We start from the raw sequence: 19837 nt of genomic DNA, 5'->3' as shown, positions 1-19837 counted from the left end.
TTTGGTGCAGAGGAGGAAGAAAGTGCTACTATTATACCTTTTTCAGCTTCCAGCAGCTGGTGAAGGTTCAACGGTGTTAATCAGGGATGCCCAGGGTAGGTGACTGGTTGCTAACTTTTAAGATTTTATCCCTTGAAATGGGGGCAGTAGTTTGAACCAGGACTGGGGAGATATAAATGTCACATTAAATTTGAGCATAACCGGTTAAACTGCTTAATATATCTACAGATGACAGTTGAGTGATATTTCAATACATAAACTTAATTAGTTGAATAAAACACAATAAAGATGGCTGTGTTGCAGCTGTAGCTTGTGGTGGACACCTGTGTGATCCTCACAACCACATCTGCAGTAAGCTTTTGCAGCTCAAGGAATTTCTTATCAGAGCTGATGAGCTGCAGGTCTGAGCTTCAGACACAGAAATGCATTAGGGAGAGCTAAATTACCTGGACATTTAGTTTCAGGAGGCAGCTACACTCCTTAGGCTCGGTGCTCCTGATTTAGTCCATGGTCAGGGAGTGTAACTGTGAGTGAGGCAGGTATGAGGACCCAGAAGGTAACAATGTTGGAACCTCAGCCCTACAATTGTCCAACAAGTTTGTTTGTTTTTTTTAAAATTTAGAGTACCCAATTATTTTTTCCAATTAAGGGGCAATTTAGAGTGGCCAATCTACCTATCCTACACATCTTTTGGGTTGTGGGGGTGAAACCCACGCAGACATGGGGAGAATGTGCAAACTCCACACGGACAGTGACTCAGGGCCGGGATTCGAACCCGGGTCCTCAGCGCCATAGGCAGCAATGCTAACCACTGTGCCACTGTGCTGCCCTTTGTCTAACAAGTTTAAGGCTCTTGCAGCTTGTGTGGTAGACAGCAGATACTGTGGGTTGGATGAACAAAGTGACCATGACATTGTGGTACAGAGATCCATTAAAATAGGCAGAGGAAAAAGGAATGTGATTGTAGGAGGAGCAGTATTTTTGAGGGGGAGGGAGGGGGGATATATACTATTCTCTGCAGCCAAGAGCCTGAGTCCTGAAGGTCGTATTTACTGCCTGGCTCTGGAGTTAAGGATATCCAGACTGGAGAGGAACTTGGAGTGGGAGTGGTGCATATGGATAGCAAAAACATAGGTGGGACTCAGAAAGATTATCTGCTGAGGGAATATGGGCAGCTAAATCTAAAAATCCGGAAAAGTGGTAATCCCTGGATTACTACCTGAGCAACAAGTAAATTGGCACTGGGTAAATAAAATCAGAGAGTTGAATGTATGGTTAAAGATTGGAGTAAGAGAAAACGGGTTTTGAATCATGGGGCACCAGCATTTGTAATGGTGTGGTGAATGAGATTCACACGGTATTATAAGTTACCAATGTCACTCTGTTCCCATTGTATATATGTACCGATATTGTAAGTGCAGTTGCACTACCTGACCACCAGGGGGAGTAGCTCTGGGAGTACTCGAGAGTTTGTACTGGGCTCCCCCCTTGGCTCCGCCCAGAACTCCTCCCCCTGGAGCCGCTGTATAAAGATCCGTGCCACAGAGCCAGCCGGCCAGTTCATTGAAAGTTCAACGGCGAACAGGCTGGCTCTGTTGTAAGTATATTAAAACCGCTATTCTAATCCTACAAGCACGTGTCCGTAGAATTGATGGTTCCATCAAATGGGGAAAGAGGGAACTGTACCATTGGCTGGTCTTCATCTGAACTGTTGGTGAGTGGTATAATGAAGGCTGCAGAGAGAGCTTTAACTAAATAGTGGGAGTATGGTTCACATTAGGGCAAATTTGGGAAGTTAAATAAAAAAGACAGAGCAATACTGCAGGGTAGCAACAGGTAATGATAACCGAAGTGTTACAGGTAAGGACAGACGTAAGATTGCACAAGCAAATATGGTCAGAGTAGGGAAACTAACTTTAAACTAACAATGGGGGAGTATGGTTGAAGTGAAGGGAGGTTTAGAAATCCAACGATAAAAGTTGAGGTAATAGAAAAGTGTGCATTAAGGCAAACTGAGTGAGACAGGAAGAGACAAAGAATTTAATGGTGATAGTCCATCAGAGAGTCAGGTCTATGCAAGAATAGTAGTAAAAAAATAAATTTGAAGTCACTTTACCTGAATCTGTGGAGCATCTGCAATAAGATAGATGAACTAGTGGTATAAATCAAGATATATAGTTTAGATGTAAGTGCTATTACAGAGACAGGTTCCAGGGTGACTAAGGCTGGGACATAAATAATCCAAGGTACACAACATTTCAAAATGACAGGCAGCATGGAAAAAGCAAAACAATAGACCTGCTAAGAAAGGATGACAGGCCATTTGTGAGAAAACACGTTGTCTTAGAAAATTAGGAATTAGAATCAGTATTGGTGAAGATTAAAAGTATCAAGGGTCATAAAATTCTGGTGGAGCAGTTTATAGGCCTGCCCAGCAGGGGTTTTACTGTTTTTTCTTTAAATTTAAAGTGCCAAATTCTTCTTTTCCAATTAAGGGTCATATCTTTGGGTTGTGGGGGTGTGACCCCCACAGGCATGGGGAAAATATGCAAATTCCAAATGGACAGTGACCCGGGGCTGGGATCGGGTCTTGGAATGCAGGTCACGATTGATGCCCAAAGCCTAAACTGAAAGCAGAACATTCAATTGCCTGGCCGAGCCTGTTGACAGTTGGTCATATTGCCTGAGGGAAGGGTGAAGGCAGCAGGTTTGTGGTGAATGTTCATGTACATCACGCACTGGGCATTATTTCAGGGGCTAGGACCCTCTGGCGTGCACAGACAGGCATTGAGGTCACAACTGCAGACGTTTTCTTGACCAGAAGTGGACCTTTAGAAACAAATGTTGATTCTCCCATGTCTCTCTTTGATGCTGTAATAAGGAGACCATCAGGAAGATGGAGCAGGGTGTTGTCGATGCCTGCATTATTGCTGATAGACCAGACGACGACTTCCACAGAACGTGGGAGCCATTCACCCAATTGTTCCGGGCATGTTTGTGGCCATCGAACAAGCAGAAGAATAGCCAGGTAGCCAAGAATCAGGGGAAAGTAGCCGAAGCATGAGAGGGAGAGATAGAGGGGGAGGGGGAACAGTTAAACCTAAGAGGAAAGAAAGGTGAACCATCGGAGAGGAGGGGGGTGGGGGGGGGGGGGGGGGGCGGTGGTGGAGAGGGAAAGGACAGGGAACAAGACAGGAGAATCCCAGGGAGGTAGGGGGGGAGGCAGGGAAATGTCAGCCGGTAGGAAGGCACGAGATACGATAACAAACTTGGCATCCCCAGGAACAGAGAACAAGGAGAATACAGGTGAAAGACAGGAGGAACGGCTGAAACAGAGGTGAGCGCGAGATGACAACGGCAGCGAGATCCGTCTGGGAGAAGCGAGCGACAACACAAATACCAAACCCATTCGAGTATTGCCCTCTGTAATTGTTTCTCCGGTACCCAAATGTATATTTATCTCCCCAGTCTCCATCTCCCCCTCCCTCCCCCCCTCACAAACAGTCGCCTACTTATGTGTTGTAAATAATTTTGCCAGTTGTACAGTGTTGCTGCTGTTGAGCTGGTGCACAATACCCTACCAGTTATTCTATTTTATTTTTTATTTTATTTTTGATTATTACTTTTCCATTTTTTGGTATGTTTGGGTGTGCCATTTTCTTCTATATACGCACATATATATATATTTCTTATTCCCTGTACACAACGGTAAATATACTTTGTTCAAAAACCCAATAAAAACATTTATAGAAAAATTATTGCCGCTAGACATGAGAGAAGGAGAAGAATGCAAAAGAGACCTTTTCTTGCCAAAGAGAGATGCAGAACCCTCAAGACCAAGTGGCAGCAGATCCTCCTTTATTCACAGAAGAGGATCTTCAGAGCATCGTCATTTTAAGCACCTCACAAGACTGGGTGCACGTCAAGGGATCTTGTCACTCACATTTGACATATTCTGCAGGATTTTGGAGCCGAGGACTGGGAGGACATTGTGAGTGGCAGTGAAAGTATCTGCTGCACTCAGCTTCTTTAATAATTGGCTCTTTCCGAGGCTCCATTGGGGAGCACTGCAGGATTTCTCAAATATCCAACCACAAATGCACCCAGGAGGTCACAGACACCATTTTGCAAGGTGCATAATTTTGTAACCTTTTAGAGTGATCCAGCAAGCCAGGGCACAAAAGTTCTGGGCCTTGCTGTGATTTCTAGATGCCCACAGATGCAGGATGCCACCGACTGCACTTAGTGGCTATAAAAGCTCCCCGGCAACAAGCAGTCCAGTACATCAACCGCAAAGGCTACCACTCGCCCAGTGTGCAGCTGGTGTGTGACCATAATAAGTAGCATGCAAATTTGTACCAGATCTCTCACATCTCCGAGGGATCACACAGGGGACAAAGGGTCAAGGGTTACCTGTAAAGGATGTGGCTGATGGTGACTGTGCGGTGGCTTCAGACCCCCGATGAGAGATGGTATAACCGCACCTCAGACATTTCTCGAACACCATAGGGATATCGAAAATGCGGTTCTGATGTCTGGACAGATCTGGCAGAGCACAAAGAATACACTCCCCAGGGGGTGTTACACATTATCGTGGCTTGCTGTGCTCTGCACAACCTCATGCTGCAAAGGGGGGATGGTTTCTCAGATGATGAAAAGGAGGAGCTGCACATCTCCTCCAATGAGGAGGATGTTGAAGGAAGTGATGGTGATGAGGTCCTGGAAGCCAAGGATGCTGGGAAAGAGGCCATTACATGGGCCAGAGGAGGCAGGCATGCCAGTGAGGCTCTCACTGTCAGCAGAATCGATTAGGAAGATGATGAGATGCACTGAAGACTCTCCTGGACAAATTTCCTCCATCTTGGGCCAGCATTAACACTATCATTGCTGCTCCTCTAATTTCAGCCATGAATCTCCAGATGATAGTGCATCATTGTACACCATTCTCACTTTGGCCTGATGCATTGACTGTGCATGATTTGAGGGCATGTGCCCATGCTGCATTAAGGTGCTACCCGGAGGAAGACATCCTGGTATCAGACATCAGGAAGTGCTGCCTTCCCACATATCCATCCATTTTCAAAGTAGCAACAGTGCCTTATAAGATTTATGGGTACTTGCACAATCATCAATGAGATTGTGGCTGCATGTCTTCAATCTGGCAAGACTCCTCGAGAAGATCCATCGTGACCAAGGCAGCCGCGCACAGCCACGCACAATATGTTATATTGATTAATGACACTTGGGACAGGGGAGCCAATGAAATTCCACTGGTGTGCCTGCACTCACAGATGACTCTGTCGGCTGTAGGACACTCGTATCCGGCCGTTTCAGTTTGGGTACCTGAGTTGCATTAATCCTAAGGCAGAGCTCCTGAGAATGACAAGGCCAGGCATTTACCTGCATGACATTGGTTGTGTATCAGGGAAGGCATCTCAATGTGTCCTCGTGGCCACACCTTGCTTTTGCAAGTTCAAAATGATCAGACAACATGAAGCCCTCAAGGGTTCACATATTTGTTTATGAGGAGCCCTGTTTCGGGTCATCACACACTTGCTCCTATCCCATTGCTCCCCTACACATTGTCAGAAACAAATGGCATGCCTAAAGGCTGTTGTGCCTTCCAGAGATCACCATTTGGAAATTCCATTAGTAATCTCTTGGAGTGTCATGGCGATGGGACATATATTACTGTCAACCAACTTAGTGATGAAACCCTTCTCCCCACTATAGTCAAAACTACAGGGTCAGAGATGCTTAAGATTGGGTGTCTTTGTGACTGCACACAAGTGTGTCATTGCTTAGTCCCTTTGAGATGGCAAGGTGCTCACACTTTTTGTTGAGATCAACATATTGGCTGTGGGAACATCGGACACCTGTTTGGTTGAGGGAAGCACACACAAGCTCTGCTTTGGCTCATATCATTGAAAACCTGCTGAGAAACAGCAGGCAGATGGAGTCGGATGGTACATGAGCTTCTGCATGTGTTATCAATCTCTCCTTCAACACCATACCTTCCCCATAGAATGCAGATGAGTTAGGGAACACCTCTGCCCCAATGGTGCACAGCCAAGAATGCATTAAGATGCAGATATTACTGATATGGAGGGTGAGGTTGAAATGTGGCACTCGTTGGTATGAGATGGCAACACATTGTGTAGATGAGAGGACCAGGATAGAGACAATTACCATTAGTGTGTGCAGGAACCAAGTTTTCCCATGTGATGAACATTAACACAGCTCATCAGAAGAAGGAGGTAGAGACAAGAGGAGACATGAAATAATTGCGAGTGTATTTACATTTGTTGACATGATATACATATGGTTCCACCCGTGCCTGCATTGTGTAATTACAACCTTTTAACTTTCCTTACCCTGCAGCTACTTTCTGGTGCTCCTCCGACATCCACAGCACAGGTGGAGGCAGTCTGCTGTGCCCTTTTTCTGTGATAACCTTGATGAGTGCCGTCTGGAGGGCTGAAATCTGGAGGGCCCCGGCCTACTTTGGGTATCCTGCTGTGGGGCAGGTGCACCCTCCTTGGGCTGGAGATGATGGGGTCACGGGAAGAGAGGGTTTGGATCGATCAGAAACTCCTGGAGTAACCTGGCTGGATGGCCCTGGGGTGTCGAGCTACTGGTTATTTTATGGGTGCCCAATGATCCCTGGCTGATTCCTTGAGAAGGAGCAACAGGAGTGAGTAGAAGATGTCCCGCAGCCCTCTTGCGTTGATACTAGTGAATGCAACCAGTGGCTACAGCCATGGAGTACAGCTCCTGCGGCAGTGGAGGATCCATGTCCTGGACCAAGGTCTCCACGTGACCACCAAACTGCCAGTGATGACCTTGGTGTGTTGGCATAAAGGCATTATCACTTCAGACTAAAGATGGATAAATTCCATTGTGTGTATCAATCTGAGGAGTAGAAGTGACATCCCTTCCTGATATTGCCTTGACTGTCACTGAAGCTCCACCAACTGGTTTAGGACTGAGACCACAGACTCGTCATCTGACTTGGACTCAGCAGATTCCTAACCTCCAGAGGTTCTCAGAGTGCTAGCACCCTGAGATGTCCCTAACTCCGGCTGTTGTGGATCAGAATATGCGCGGTGCTTACCAGATTTAGATCGTTTGGAGACTTGGGCGGAGAAATGGCAGATGGAGTTTAATCCGGACAAATGTGAGGTAATGCATTTTGGAAGGTCTAATGCAGGTAGGGAATATATTAAGTGAATGGTAGAACCCTGAAGAGTATTGAAAGTCAGAGAGATCTAGGTGTACAGGTCCACAGGTCACTGAAAGGGGCAACACAGGTGGAGAAGGTAGTCAAGAAGGCATACGGCATGCTTGCCTTCATTGGCCGGGGCATTGAGTATAAGAATTGGCAAGTCATGTTGCAGCTGTACAGAACCTTAGTTAGGCCACACTTGGAGTATAGTGTTCAATTCTGGTCGCCACACTACCAGAAGGATGTGGAGGCTTTAGAGAGGGTGCAGAAGAGATTTACCAGGATGTTGCCTGGTATGGAGGGCATTAGCTATGAGGAGAGGTTGAATAAACCCGGTTCGTTCTCACGGGAATGAAGAAGGTTGAGGGGCGACCTGATAGAGGTCTCCAAAATTATGAGGGGCAGAGACAGAGTGGATAGTCAGAGGCTTTTTCCCAGGGTAGATGGGTCAATTACTAGGGGGCATAGGTTTAAGGTGCGAGGGGCAAGGTTTCGAGGAGATGTACGAGGGAAGTTTTTTTACACAGAGGGTAGTGAGTGCCTGGAACTCGCTGCCGGAGGAGGTGGTGGAAGCAGGGACAATAGTGACATTTAAGGGGCATCTTGACAAATACATGAATAGGATGGGAATAGAGGAATACAGACCCAGGAAGTGCAGAAGATTTTAGTTTAGTCGGGCAGCATGGTCGGCACGGGCTTGGAGGGCCGAAGGGCCTGTTCCTGTGCTGTACTTTTCTTTGTTCTTTGTTCTTTGTTCAGACTGTGACCCCAAGACTGCTTTGGAACTAGAGCCCACCGAGGTGTCCCTGCAATGCTGGAGGCTGTGTGTAGACCGAGTGATCACATGATAACACAATGACAAGGCTACAAAAGCGGTCAGATGTTGAGACCACAGGATTTATCTTGGGTAACGTGGACCGAGCACAAGTGTTGTAGTTGCTGCTAAGCTAGTGAATGAACTACACTTTCTTATAAGTCTTTGTTGTCTGTGATTTGGGAATCACATTGACAATGTGGGTGAGCGTGGGTGGTTGAGCGCTGTGATGGGTCTTCAAAGGTACTGTCCTCAGGATCCTCATCGGTTCATGGCTGCCTTCATCAGCTTTCCAGAGGTGTCTGCGAAAGAAAAGTGAGACAATTGTTGCATGACAGGGGACTGTGATATAGGAGATGTCCCTCACACTGTGGTTTCTGATGGATGCTGTACTGCAGGATCCTCATGTCGGCGAGCACTGCAAACCTCACCATCAGTGCAGGCACAGTTCACATTCTCTCCGGCCAGTTGCGTGGATCTGTCAAGCTTTGATCTCGGTGAGTCTTCTGCTGGTGGTGGACCTCCTTTTCATTCTGAGCCGGCTTGTCCTGCGTGAAGATAGATGGAGAGACTGTGAGGAAAATGCATGGGAGGGCAGGCGATAAGGATGCCTGCAATGTGTGGTTGGTGAATTGATCCCTGGACAGCATAAGGACATAGGCTCCAGAGGAGATGAGGCCAGATGAAGATCTGAAGGTGTGTGACAGTGAGTGGTGATCTTCCTTGAGATGGCAGCGAGTGAGACCCTTGTGAATGCGTGATGGACTTGTGAGTGTACGAGTTGAGATTGATGAGATGGTTGACTTACCCTGGTGGAACAGAGGAGATCATTCATCCTCTTCTTGCACTGGGTGGCTGAACTCTTCTGCTGGCCTTTCGCACTGACCACCACTGCGACTGCCCTGTGGGCAGAGGTAGAGGACATCACAGCAGGACTCAACCGTGACCGACAGCCGATATTATTTTCCTTCTGCATTGTAGACTATGGGTAAACCTTAGTGCCCCCCCCCCCCCCCCACCGTGTTGTGGAGGATTTTTAAATTTGTCCAGATGTTTCAGTAAATTATTTGTTCTCAGGGAATGAACAGTGAACTCTTTGCCCTTGCACGTGTTATCTGAATGTCTGGTGCGCTCCTACAGCAGCAGGAACCATCTCACCTTGGTGCCTGCCTGCTGCTTCAGGTTTCTCTGACTGAACTCACTGCTACGATCCTGTTGTAACTGTTAATTTAGCTCAATTTAATTTCACAATCTTGGCCTGGAACAAGGTAACCAATTAACTCATCTCCTTTTTAACCATAAGTGTCTGTTATACTTCACAACCTTCCCAAACAGAACCTCAAAGAGCACACGTATGTCAACAGCTAGATTTCATTCACCTCTGTCTCATTGTGCTTCCGGCATCAGTACATAAACTGATCCAACTGGACTGTGAATGTGGGCCAACCCATCCCCTAGGTGTCCGTTGTTGCATGCTGGTGCTGATGTCATGAACTGTTAGCAATCGACTGACCATTCTCTGATAGAAAAGCAAGATACTGCGGATGCTGGAAATCTGAAATAAAAGCAGAAAATGCTGGAAGAATGCAGCAGGTCTGGCAGCATCTGTGGCACTTACAGTCCATATAACTCTTCCACAGAGCTCAGCGTTAACTGTGTTTCTGTTTCTCTCTCCACAGATGTTGCCAGACTTGCTGAGTTTATCCAATATTTTCTGTTTCATGGCCTTTCTCTAAGATCGGCCATTTGAATGCCATCATAATCTTTGAAATGAATGTTGACACACATTCCGCAACCTTAGGTCTTATGCCTAGGGTTTGGATTTCCTCGTGCTGTATCCTACCTTGTTCCCGTGAAAGCACTCTAGTCCCTCCACAAAGCCTTACACTGGGGCAAGACCACTAGGTTTGTGACTGTGGATGCATTTCTGCTGAGTGGGTTTCTCCTGCCGCATTTGTCATCAGCTGTGTCTCGATTTGAGGATGGAGTGACTTCCAGGCCACAAATATCTACCCTGGGTCATCATATGACTGAAAAGGCTGATTCTTTACCCACAATGGGTGGCACAGTGTTTCGCACTGCTGCCCCACAGTGCCAGGGGCAGAATTTCCCACGAGGTGGTGGGACCCTAAGTCTCTGCCATCTCTCTGCATCATCATTAATTTGTTGGGACTCAATTAATTTGTTGTCCATCAAGCATGTTGTGCTTGATGGATAAGTTGTCGCCATTTTGAATGGTTGGTAGCAAGCTCCTCCCAGTCATTAATGTCAATGCTGCTGTCCCTGCTTCAAGGGGAGCTTCAGAGTGTCTTTGAAGCATTTTGTTTGTTCCCCTGGAACACTGGCTTTTTGACAGTTGAGAAAACAGGACCTGATGAGGAAAAAGGTTTTCGGCTATCCAGACTTGGTGTCCAGTTGATTGAAGTTGATTTTGAAGGAGTGTTGCCTGAGTGTGGTTGACTTCCAGAAGGGCACTAGTATTTGCTCGATGGTCCTCTCATTGATACTGAAGAATGTGGCGGAGGCATTGCCGGTGGAATTTCTCTAGCGTTTTTATGTGTTGCTGATACACGGCAAAGGCCTCACTGAAGTACAGGTGCGCGGTGACGACAATTGCGCCGTACACTCGGACTTTTGTAGACATGTTTTTGTAGAAAGTGGAGCAGCTGCTGTGGTGTTGGATTTCCTCATCAATGGTGGCCTTTTCCGAGAGGTGTCTGCTGTAGGAAATGCTCAACATATTCCAGAGTCCCGCCTTCCACAGAGATGGCAGGTCGAATATTTGGCCGACCAGGTGTGATTTGTTATGAGTGTTGCTTTGGCAACATTCAAGGGCAGACTGAGTTTCTCGAAGATTGAGAGTGGCTTGCAAATCTGGTGCAGATTAGGTAATGATGGCAATGCTAACTAAAGATCATATAATTTAAGGATGGTTGGTTTAGCCTTGGCCTGGATTAGCCATTCTTTAAAGAAACAGCTGGACAGAGTTTTTTTTAAATAAATTTAGATTACCCAATTATTTTTTCCAATTAAGGGGCAATTTAGTGTGGCCAATCCACCTACTCTGCACAATTTTGGGTTGTGGGGGCGAAACCCACGCAGACACGGGGAGAATGTGCATACTCCACACGGACAGTGACCCAGAGCCGGGATCGAACCTGGGACCTCAGCGCGTGAGGCGGTTGTGCTAACCACTAGGCCACCATGCTGCCCAGCTGGACAGAGTTTACCTCAATAGGTGCGATTAACTCATTTGCATTAAGAATTGCACAATTTAAAATTTCAAGGGCCGTATTGTCCATCAGATTAATAGGAATAAATGTGGCAAACCTACTGCTAAGTAATCATGTTGACCATTTGGTTGAAGCTTTTTTGTTAAACATGTGGCGGCTTGGGGCAGCACGTTGGCGCAGTGGTTAGCACTGCTGCCTCGCGGTGCTGAGGACCCGGGTTTGATACCGGACCCGGGTCACTATCTGTGTGAAGTTTGCACAATCTCCCCGTGTCTGCGTGGGTCTCAGCCCCACAACCCAAAGATGTGCAGTGATTGGCCATGCTAAATTGTCCCTTAATTGGAAAAAAAAATTGGGTACTTGAAATTTATTTTAAAAAAGCATATGGTGGTTTGCAAATAACATTGTTGATGAAGCTGTTGCCTTTGTCATTAATTTCTTAAAAACTTGGATCAAATTAGATCCAATAAATATATTCACTACAGAGCTGTTGACTGCTGAATTGTATCCTCATTTACTGGACTTATTATACCTTTCTGCAAGGTCATGTGGCTGCTGTCTCTCTATTCCATCTGTCGTTTGTTTTTTGCTGTTTCGCCTGTTATGTCCTGAATCTGCAGGTGTTTTCTACCTTATAGCGTTGCTTCACATGTTGATTTTACATTGAGCAATAGGGAAGTGTCAAATATATTGTTCATAAATTATATTTTATATTACTGTTCTGTATTGGGCCGTTCAATTGTTTATTTACAATCCTTGTTGAAGCCGAAAATAAAGACTTCTGTTTTAATGGTTAGCTGTTTTACAATAAGGGAAGAAAGTTCTTTGGAGCTTGTCGTTTTGGCAACTTATTTAAAGGTATATTGTTCATTATCCTTAGCCAACCCTGAGAAATTAATTTCGATATTGGTGTTAGAAAAGATATTCTCAAAAAAGTTTAAATCTAAAATATTGAAGGGAAGCATTTAGAGCAGGTTTTTTAAAACTCAGGGTTGCAGGCGGATGTTGGGAGGATCGGTCCCGCCATTCCCACAATGGTCCCGATTGCGGGAGAAGCTCCGAACAATCCCGACCGGCTTTTACATGGAGAATTACGGCTGCTGCCACCTTTTAAATGGAGATACAGATTAGGCCGCATGGAGTCTTCCGGCCAGAAGTGGCAGCAGAGAGTAGGTCACATGCTTTGCATGTAGAATTGATGTGCAGTGCCGTCCAAGGACATGCTTTTGCTGCCAAAGAAGGGAGCAGAGTTGCATCAATTTTGTAGCTGCTAGCAAGCAAGTCAAGTGAACTGTGAAGATCACTGTTTTAAAAAAAATAAGAGACAGAGACTCAAATAGACACTTTAGCTATTAGAGAGGATCACACAGCAGAATCTGCTGGTGAGAACTGCATAGGAGAGTCCAGGGTAAGACAGAACAATGGCAGTGTTAAGAGTTCCAGGGCCTCTGGTTAACAACCCTGAAAAAAGAAACTTCAGAACAAAGAAGTATAAAGATGATTTCTTGAGGTATGAAGTAGTTGACGCTGAAACATTGAATATATATATTCAAGAGTCGGCTAGATATAGCACTTGGGATGAATGGGAACAAAGGTTATGGGGAGAAAGCAGGATTAGGCTATTGAGTTGGATGATTAGCCATGATTGTGATGAATGGCAGAGCAGGCTCATAGGGCAAAAAGGCCTCCTCCTGCTCCCATCTTCTATGTATCTATGCATGATTTTGTCAACTATGACAATGCAGATAAGGAGGCAAAGCCCAAGTGTATTATATGCAGGGAAGTACTGGCAAACAAGAGAAGTTTCAGAATTTGAAAGTGAAGTGGTGGGTGAAAATTTCCTTCTGAGGTTGAGACCCAAGAGTCAGTTATTAACTTAGTGCTGACTCCAAATTAAAAGACTACACTGCTGCAGCTTACCTGTAATACCACATAGAAAATGCACCAAAAGCACACAAGGCTGTCAGCATTCTGGTGTAGTATCTCCCAGGAGTATCCAGCACTGAGTAAAACACACATTGTGTTGCTATTGTCCTTCATGACGACTGACATGTGCGAGGTTTGATTTTCTGTTTTCATAAAGATGAACATGGTACAAAGAAACTGGCTGAAGTCTGCAACTGATATGCCCGTTGCCCTCTGCTCCTTTGAACCGGATTCAAGTGAGATTGTGAGGACAAAGCAGGCTCCATTTTCACATGAAAAGGTAACCGAACATGGCGTGTGTCACGATGGTCGGTTGGCATGTGTTGTAGAGGTTGGCCAGCAGAGGTCGCGAAGGCCGGCTGGCAAGGCTCCTGAAGTTTGTCCGGTTGCCAAAAATGGGCTCCTGGAAAAAAGGTTTGAAAAATATCGATATCGCGTAAAAGGGGAAAAAGAGGTAACAACAGCAGCAGCGGTATTGAGAGGCTGTTAAATTGCTTTATTTACTTGTCCATGGGATGTGGCTGTCGCTGGCTAGGCCAGCATTTATTGCCCATCCCGAATGGCAATGACTGAATGAGAAGGTGATGGTGAGCTGCCTTCCTGAACTGCTACAGTCCATGTGATGTAGCGACTCCCACAATGTTGTTCGGAAGGGGATTCCAAGATTTTGACCCAGTGACCTTAATGACACAAACGGCAAAACCCACTTTTAAAGTGAGCAAAAGAATAACTGATTACGTGACATCTAACAGCAAACATAGGCAGGATTTCTAGGGTGGTGGGGTTCCCTGTCCCATGGTTGGGCGAGTCGGCGGGGAACACAACCCCGCTGACCATGTCTGTCCTGCAGCGATTTGACGCTCCAACGAGAGTTAATTGGCTGGAGGTGGGACTGGCACCACTTAGAACATAGAACATAGAACATAGAATGATACAGCACAGTACAGGCCCTTCGGCCCTCGATGTTGCACCGACATGGGAAGTCAAAAACTAAAGACCATCTAACCTACACTATGCCATTATCATCCATATGCTTATCCAATAAACTTTTAAATGCCCTCAATGTTGGCGAGTTCACTACTGTTGCAGGTAGGGCATTCCACGGCCTCACCACTCTTTGCGTAAAAAACCTACCTCTGACGTCTGTCCTATATCTATTACCCCTCAATTTAAGGCTATGTCCCCTCGTGCTAGCCACCTCCATTCGCGGGAGAAGGCTCTCACTGTCCACCCTATCTAACCCTCTGATCATCTTGTATGCCTCTATTAAGTCACCTCTTAACCTTCTTCTCGCTAACGAAAACAACCTCAAGTCCATCAGCCTTTCCTCATAAGATTTTCCCTCCATACCAGGCAACATCCTGGTAAATCTCCTCTGCACCCGTTCCAAAGCTTCCACGTCCTTCCTATAATGAGGCGACCAGAACTGTATGCAATACACCAAATGCGGCCGTACCAGAGTTTTGTACAGCTGCAACGTGACCTCATGGCTCCGGAACTCAATCCCTCTACCAATAAAGGCCAACACACCATAGGCCTTCTTCACAACCCTACCAACCTGGGTGGCAACTTTCAGGGATCTATGTACATGGACACCGAGATCCCTCTGCTCATCCACACTACCAAGAATTTTACCATTAGCCAAATATTCCGCATTCCTGTTATTCTTTCCAAAGTGAATCACCTCACACTTCTCCACATTAAACTCCATTTGCCACCTCTCAGCCCAGCTCTGCAGCTTATCTATGTCCCTCTGTAACCTGCAACATCCTTCCGCACTGTCTACAACTCCACCGACTTTAGTGTCGTCTGCAAATTTACTCACCCAACCTTCTGTGCCCTCCTCTAGGTCATTTATAAAAATGACAAACAGCAACGGCCCCAGAACAGATCCTTGTGGTACGCCACTCGTAACTGAACTCCATTCTGAACATTTGCCATCAACCACCACCCTCTGTCTTCTTTCAACTAGCCAATTTCTGATCCACATCTCTAAATCACCCTAAATCCCCAGCCTCCGTATTTTCTGCAATAGCCGACCGTGGGGAACCTTATCAAACGCTTTACTGAAATCCATATACACCACATCAACTGCTCTAGCCTTGTCTACCTGTTCAGTCACCTTCCCAAAGAACTCGATAAGGTTTGTGAGGCATGACCTACCCTTCACAAAACCATGCTGACTATCCCTAATCTTATTATTCCTATCTAGATGATTATAAATCGTATCTCTTATAATCCTCTCCAAGACTTTACCCACAACAGACGTGAGGCTCACCAGCCTATAGTTACCGGGGTTATCTCTACTCCCCTTCTTGAACAAAGGGACCACATTTGCTATCCTCCAGTCCTCTGGCACTATTCCTGTAGCCAATGATGACATAAAAATCAAAGCCAAAGGCTCAGCAATCTCTTCCCTGGCTTCCCAGAGAATCCTAGGATAAATCAGACTTATCTATTTTCACCTTGTCCAGAATTGCCAACACTTCTTCCCTACGCACCTCAATGCCATCTATTCTAATAGCCTGGGTCTCAGCATTCTCCTCCACAACATTATCTTTTTCCTGAGTGAATACTGACGAAAAGTATTCATTTAGTATCTTGCTTATCTCCTCAGCCTCCACACACAACTTCCCACCACTGTTCCTGACTGGCCCTACTCTTACCCTAGTCATTCTTTTATTCCTGACATACCTATAGAAAGCTTTTGGGTTTTCCTTGATCCTACCTGCCAAAGACTTCTCATGTCCCCTCCTTGCACTTGCTCAGGAGGAAGTCCCACTTCCGAGAGATGCCGGCCAATGCCAGAAGTTGCAGTGGACAGGACTGGGCATGCAAGCAGTCTCCAGAGTCGAAGTTCCTGGACCCCTAGACCTAAGTTTGGGAGTGTCAGGGTGGGGAGGGTCCGGGGAGGAGCTGGCGCAGGGTCGGGAGAGGGGGTGGTGTTGCATTAGGACGTCAGAGGAGGGAGGTCCAGCACCTATTGGATCTTAATTGGAGTGTGAGCGCCTGAAGTTAAAAGGGGCTTCCAATAGAGACACACCACTCCATCCCGACCCTTCCCTCCCAAAGCCTGAACTTGATTATTTTTGGGCTTCCTCCATACCCGGGAACTCCTTCCAACTGCGGAATTCTCCGGACCTTTGGGGGCTAGGCCCGCGCCAGAGTGATTGGGGCCACGCCGACTGGCACCAAAACCGGCGCCAACGGCCTTTGATGCCCGCCGGCCGGCGTCGGGGCTGGCCGAAAGGCCTTCGCCGGTTCGCACATGCGCCGGTGCGTCAGCTGCCACTGACGTCACCACCGGCGCATGCGCGGTAGGGGGGTTTCTTCCGCCTCCGCCATGGTGGAGGCCGTGGCAGCGGCGGAAGAAAAAGAGTGCCCCCACGGCACTGGCCCGCCGGCCGATCGGTGGGCCCCGATCGCGAGCCAGGCCACCGTAGGGGCACCCCCGGGGTCCAATCCCCCCCCCCCCTCAGGACCCCGGGGGCCCGCTCGCGCCGCCAATCCCGCCGCCACCAGAGGAGGTTGAAACCACGTCGGCGGGATTGGCCTCTTAGCGGCTGGACTTTGGCCCATCACCGACCGGATAATCACCGCGCGGGGCACGTCGATCGGAGCGGCACGATTCCCGCCCCCGGCAATTCCCAGGTGGCGGAGAATTCCGGCCACGGCGGGGGCAGGATTTACGCCGGCCCTGGGCGATTCTCTGACCCTGCGGGGGGTCGGAGAATTTCGCCCCTGGATTCTTTTGCATGGTCATTGGGGGTGGGGGTTCCCTACATGGCGCCTGATCTCTTGCTACAATGGGGAGTTCCGGCAAGCGGAGCTCCCCACTGTTCAAATGCGGGCTATGTGCGGCCTTGGCTGTGTGCACCCTGTTTAGGCCCCTTATTCAACGCGAGTCGCGATGAATAGTCATGTGTTTCTCAGCACTATGAGCACCAGGAACACGCGGCTAAACGCACTCGCAAGGGGACTTTGTTCCCCTTTGGGAGAATCGCGCCCAAAGTGATCTTTTCACAGAATCACAGAATTGATATGTCACAGAAGGAGACTACTTGGCCTATCATGTGTGTACCGACTTTCCGAATGAGCAATTCATCAAGTACCATTCCCCCTTGACCTCTTCCCATAACTCTGTACATTCCTCCTTTTCAGATAACAGGCACCTTTTTAATGCCTCGATTGAACCAGCCTCCACCACCTCTCAGGCAGTGCATTCCAGATCTTTACCAGCTTCTGTGCGAAAAAGTTTTTCCCTCAAGTCACCATTGATTTTTTTTGTACCAATTACCTTAAATCTCCATTCTTCCACCAATGGCATCAGTTTCTCCCTTTCTACTCTGTCTAGGGCCCTCATGATTTTGAATACCTCGATTAAATCTCCTCTCCACCTTCTCTTCTCCAAGAAAAACAGCCACAACTTCTTCGATTTTCTTGAACCACTGCGATTAGTAAAGTTACTGTAGTCCCAGATAACCATATGCTGACTGGTGGTGATTTAACCTGAGGATCACCACACCTCAGGCAAAGGGTGTGGTAGTCGGTATTAGGGGTATTACGGTACCCAGGTGAGGCTGTAAGACCATTGGTATGGGAGGTACCTGAGCAGCAAGATCATTGGTGAAGCCTGCCTGCTGGTTCCGCCCAGTAAGGCGGAGTATATGAGTCTGTGTCTCCCCAGCTGCTGCATTCTGTACCTGCACTGCTGGGGGAACATCTAGTCCAATAAAGCCTTTAATTGTCATCCAATCTTGCTTCTGGAGTCATTGATCGAGCATCAAGGGGCAAGATGGAGAAGGCAGGGCCTTCATGAATGATCTCAGGTGGTACAGGAATGGAACCTGTGCTATTGGCCTTCCTCTGCATCACAACCTAGCTGTCAAACCAACTGAGCTAAACCGGCCCTCAGCAACTACTCCTAATCATTGTCCTTTGGTTGTCTGCTAATATGGCAAAGAAGCGCACTAAATTCTGGTTGAAAATGCTTCTCACAGAATAATACAAAACAACTTTTAAACAATAAAAATGTTAGAATAATAACATTTAATAGAAATCAAATGTTTTTTTAATTTGATGTGTTTATGATTCTGGTGCTTGACACAAGGCTCCTGCCTCCTATAAACAGAAAGATGATCTCATAGAATGTTGTGTGCTTGGGTGAACAATAAATCTGTTTATCATCAATATTTATACTGGAAAAAACAAGGCCAATTTTCCTGTTCGCTTTCTTCAACAGGAACAGTATGCCTGAAATGCACCATAATTGTCCAGGCATCAGTACCTCGTGCTGCTTGTGAATGTGAATGGACCAGTTGGTACAGGCTCACTACCTGGCTGGTCCCTAGTGTTAGGAGGTGGAGAAGAAAGTTAGCAACTTCAAACTAGTAGCCTGCAGCCGCATGTTGGTTGGGATCTTCTTGTCCTAAACCAGAAATCAGAAGATTCCCATGATCGTGGCTTGACAGCTCCCAAAAGCAGAAAAGAGACTTTAAAAATGTTTTTAAAAATTAAGAGTACCCAATTCATTTTTTCCAATTAAGGGGCAATTTAGTGTGGCCAATCCACCTACCCTGCACATCTTTGGGTTGTGGGGGTGAGACCCACGCAGACACAGGGGGACTGCGCAAACTCCACATGGAAGTGACCTGGGCCGGAGAAAAGAGGCTTCCCACGGGATTGTAAGAACAAATTCTGCAAATGTGGAGATTAGGAACATAAACAGGAAATGCTGGAAATACTCAATACTCAAGAGGTCTGGCAGTAACTGTGGAGAGAGAAACAGAGTTAATGTTTCAGGCCGATGACCCTTTGTTCGAACTGTTCTGGCGAAGGATTACTAGTCCAGTGACAATAACACTGTGCCACCGCCTCCCCCTGGCGAAGGATTACTCACCGGAAACTTTAACCAGGGGCAGAATTTTCTGCTCTGCAGACTAAGTGCAGCGACGGGCAGGGAAAGCAACATTTTCTCCACACGGCCGCAATAGTGGGTTTCTGCCCGATTGTCCACCCTCCCTGCCATGACATCAGTGGGTTATCGCGCTGGGTGCTGTGCTTAAACTAGACCTGAACATACATCTTTCTTTCTTTTTTTTATTACTTTTTCTGAGTTACAAAGCCAGGGTTCAGAGTGTGGGTCAGGGGCAAACCTCTAATCCAGCTCCTTGCCTGCTCCAAAAACCAATTCAAATTGCATCCAATTCATGGTCCCCGCAAGAGAGACATAATAGATCCGAGCCAAAAGGCTACTACACTTGATCTTAGCCAAAAGGCCGAGACGCGATGAACATGCATCTTTCATTGCCTAAAGCCGAGGACTGCTGTGAGACAGCGATGGCCCACAAAAGGAAGAAGCATCCTTGGGAAGAGGTGTCTATGACGGTGAGGATCAACTCCACCCAAAGGAAATCGACCACACAGTGCATAAAACAGACAAATGACTTAATCTGCACAGCCAGGATGAGACAACGTTCTCATGCCCCTCAGATCACAGTCTCACAAGTCCCTCACACATGTACAGGATCAAACTCCAAAGGGATCTCACACACTTCCATCACAAGGGACATCGCCATTCACTCGCCCACACACAACTTGACCTCTCCATCTTGGTTCACATCCTGTGCACCTGCAGTA

The 19837-nt window shown here is 47.0% G+C and overlaps 1 non-coding gene across 1 annotated transcript; it reads right to left on the bottom strand.

The window, feature by feature from the left end:
- Window positions 1–19295: 19295 nt before the first annotated feature.
- LOC119978364 lies at window positions 19296–19488 on the bottom strand. Its single transcript, XR_005463426.1, has one exon. It is a non-coding gene; the product is annotated as a U2 spliceosomal RNA (small nuclear RNA).
- Window positions 19489–19837: the final 349 nt, after the last annotated feature.

The sequence above is a fragment of the Scyliorhinus canicula genome, chromosome 1 (genome assembly GCF_902713615.1).
Source record: "Scyliorhinus canicula chromosome 1, sScyCan1.1, whole genome shotgun sequence".
In the NCBI taxonomy this organism is placed as follows: Eukaryota; Metazoa; Chordata; class Chondrichthyes; order Carcharhiniformes; family Scyliorhinidae; genus Scyliorhinus; species Scyliorhinus canicula.
Note: the sequence above shows the minus strand (reverse complement) of the source record. Positions and strands in the feature narration are given on the sequence as shown.